We start from the raw sequence: 3,927 nt of genomic DNA, 5'->3' as shown, positions 1-3,927 counted from the left end.
CTTGCAGTGAGCCGAGATGGTGCCACTGCACTCCAGCATGGGCAACAGAGTGAGACTCCGTCTCAAAAAAAAAAAAAAAAGAAATGTAGAAGAGAAGATGTAAATACAGACAAAAATATAAATTTTAGTATTTACAGCTTGTGAATTTTGTGTATTAAGAAATCTTTCTCTGCATATTTATTTTTTTTACCAGAAAATAAACATCAATTTTATTAATATAATAGCAACAGAAGGGCTTCCAATTTCTCAGAAGGAAAATAACATGAAACCAGCACCGCCTGGTAAGTGTTACAAGATTAAATGTCCACATTTCTTGATCTGATAGCTTCCCACCACACACCAAAGGTTTTTCAAAGATAACTTCCACAAGAGCTGCTACAAGAACACGTTTTTCACTGGGCATAGCTTCACAGTCAACTCCTGAAGCAGAAGACTGAAATATTATCTCTTTTTAGAATATATTGTTTTAGAGTGAACATATCAATATGGAGAACAGAGCTTTGCTTCTCAAGTTCAAAAAAACCCATGAAAGAATCTATCAATTTTTCTCTGATAACAGTGTACCAGAGTGCTCTGTGGAGAATTCTTTTCCATCCCCACCACACATCTGGGTGAAGAGAGAGGAAGGAGTGGCAAGGTGCTGGTACACTAGCAGGCACTTCTGTTGATGCTCTGGGCTCCACTCCCTTTCTGCTGGTAGTAGTAGCCATCTTTTTTGCCGGCTGCAGCAACTTGATGTGGAGGAGGAAGAGGCCAACCGACAATCACCTCTTGCCACCCTTCTTGAAGTCATCACCTCTTGAAGTCAATCACCTCTTCTTGAAGTCATATTTTTTGTGTTCATAGAAGAGGTCTTAGAGATCCCCAAATTGGCAATCTTTGGGCAGACATCTCTATTCTTCTCCTGAATGGTGAGCTCCTTACAATAATAGGCATCAGAGACCCTAGGACCTCCACAGATCACACAGTGCCCCTGGTAAGATCTATATTTACATTCATCACCTATGCACACCAGGGTGCAAGGATGCACCTATAGGAGTCACAAATCACACACTTGCCATCACATTTTTCATATAGCAGCCTGCTTGCGGCAAACGATCAAATCCAGATGATGTTTAGCCATAGCTCCCACGTCTCGCATATATTGAAGTAAATTTATTTATTTTTTATTTTTTATTTTTTATTTATTTATTTTTTTTTTGAGATGGAGTCTTGCTCTGTCGCCCAGGCTGGAGTGCAGTGGAGCAGTCTTGGCTCACTGCAAGCTCCGCCTCCCGGGTTCACGCCATTCTCCTGCCTCAGCCTCTCCGAGTAGCTGGGACTACAGGCGCCCGCCACCACGCCTGGCTAATTTTTTTGTATTTTTAGTAGAGACGGGGTTTCACCGTGGTCTCGATCTCCTGACCTCGTGATCCGCCCGCCTCGGCCTCCCAAAGTGCTGGGATAACAAGCGTGAGCCACCGCGCCTGGCCTATTGAAGTAAATTTATAATTTTGCCTTTTAGATATTAACTTTTTTCTTTTTCTTTTCTTTTTTTTTTTGAGATGGAGTCTTGCTCTGTCACCCACGCTGGAGTGCCATGGCGCAATCTCGGCCCACTGCAACCTCCGCCTCCCAGATTCAAGCAATTCTCCTGCCTCAGCCTCCCAAGTAGCTGGGATTACAGGCATGCACCACCACACCCGGCTAATTTTTGTATTTTTAGTAGAGACGGGGTTTCGCCATGTTGGCCAGGCTGGTCTCGAACTCCTGACCTTGTGATCCGCCCACCTTGGCTTCCCAAAGTGCAGGGATTACAGGCGTGAGCCACTGCACCTGGCCGTTTTTTTTTTTTTTTTTTGAGACAGGGTCTCATTCTGTCACCCAGGTTAGAGTGTAGTGGCATGATCTCTCGGCTCACTGCAACCTCTACCTCCTGGGCTCAGGTGATCCTCCCGCCTCAGCCTCCAGAGTAGGTAGAACTCTAGGCTGGTGCCACCATGCCCAGCTAATTTTTGTATTTTTAGTAGAGACGGGGTCTCGCCATGTTGCTCAGGCTGTTCTCGAACTCCTGGGCTCAAGCAATCCTCCCACTTCAACCTCCCAAATTGTTGGGACTGCAGGCTTGAGCCACCACTCCCAGGCTTTCCCATCACCATGTGTCAAGAAATCAAGCATTTCCTAAGCACCAGCTGATAACAGCTGCTAGGTAGGCTTATCACACTTCTACAGATTCGGCTAATAAAGAGACAATGAGCCCTAAAAGATTCAGACAATGTGTTACTTATACAGACTGCAAGAGCAATCAGCATGGTCTTAGCTCTGTGCAACCCCAGTTCCTCAGAAAAATATTGAACCAGAGGGCCAAGCAACAGACAACAGGAGTAGTAGGTCACTACGTTGCTGAAGAGCCGACTCTACAGTGCAACTAAGTGGTCTTATAGACTTCCACTGTACCTTAAAAGAGATTAAGGTGGAAAATCTCATGCTTCATTGGAACCAGAAAATTAAATGAAAAACTGCTCATAGCAGCCTCCCACAAGATAGGGAGTCTCTCACAAGATAAGGAGAGAGAACAGAAATATCTTTGTGACAGCTCTTTAGAAGACTCTATCTTTCCATGTTCTAGGCAAGTTTTGGGTCAGAATGTGGTTGCATGTTGCATATAAGGTCTATGAGGAGATGTGCAAGATCTCTAGGATTCCATAGCAGAGCTATTCCTCTAAACCATTAATTGCTGGATTTTGAACTTTAGCAAATACTTATTCTGACCACTCTCGTCATGATGTACTTCACATCACTTTTTATAATAAAAAGTGTTTCTGCAGTAGGTTTGCCAATATTGTTTAGAATTTTTACAAGTATAAGTCTGATTACCCTGTAATTCTTTTCTCATACTTTCCTTTTCTGGCTTTGTTAACAAGGTTACATGGTAGCCTGATGAAACGAGGTGGGGACTTTCACCTGTCTTTCCAGACTTTGAAACTTTGATTTTGTTAAAGATGAGATTTATTTATTTATTTATTAAGAGATGGAATTTTGCTCATTGCCCAGGCTGGACTGCAATGGTGCAATCTTGGTTCACTGCAACCTCTGCCTCCCGGGTTCAAGTGACTCTCCTGCCTCAGCCTCTTGAGTAGCTGGGATTACAGACATGCGCCACCACGCCCAGCTAATTTTGTATTTTTAGTAGAGACGGGGTTTCACTATGTTGGTTAGGCTGGTCTCGAACTCCTGACCTCAGGTGATCCACCTGCCTTGGCCTCCCAAAGTGCTGGGATTAGAGGTGTTGAACGACCACGCCCGGCCTGAGAATTATTATTCTTTTTTGAATGGTAAAATTCAATAGTAGAATCATATGGTCGCCATGTTTTTCTTTGTTGGAAGATTTTTAATGCAAATTAAAATTTTGAGTTATGGAATTGTTCACATTTCTTATTACTTATTGGGTCTTTTACAGTATGTTGCATTTCTAGTTATTTGTTCACTTCATTCAAATTTGCAATTTTATCATGATTTTTTTTTTTGAGACAGAGTGTCATTCTGTCATCCAGGCTGGAATGCAGTGGCGTGATCTTGGCTCACTACAACGTCCGCTTCCCAGGTTCAAGCAATTCTCCTGCCTCAGCCTCCCGAGTAGCTGGGATTACAGATGTGTGCCACCATGCCTGGCTAATTTTTGTATTTTTTGTAGAGACGGGGTTTTGCCATGTTGATCAGGCTGGACTCAAACTCCCGACCTGAAGCCATCATCTGCCTGCCTCCACCTCCCAAAGTGCTCGGATTACAGGTGTGAGCCACCGTGCCCAGCCTATCATGAGTTTTTCATAATATCTTTTTATTACCAGTTCAAACAGCGACTGTATCTGCATATCTACTTTAAAAAAATTTTAACTTCAATTAATTTTATTTTTGAAGCAAAATCTTCCTCTGTTGCCCAGGCTGGGG

The 3,927-nt window shown here is 43.3% G+C and overlaps 1 pseudogene; it reads right to left on the bottom strand.

Annotated features, from left to right (window-relative positions):
* Positions 1–809: 809 nt before the first annotated feature.
* On the bottom strand, positions 810–1,123 carry LOC100604198 (annotated as a pseudogene).
* Between the last annotated feature and the right edge of the window lie 2,804 nt (positions 1,124–3,927).

This window comes from Nomascus leucogenys, chromosome X (genome assembly GCF_006542625.1).
Source record: "Nomascus leucogenys isolate Asia chromosome X, Asia_NLE_v1, whole genome shotgun sequence".
NCBI lineage: Eukaryota > Metazoa > Chordata > Mammalia > Primates > Hylobatidae > Nomascus > Nomascus leucogenys.
The sequence above is the reverse complement of the archived record's forward strand: the minus strand, read 5'-3'. Positions and strand labels throughout refer to the sequence as shown.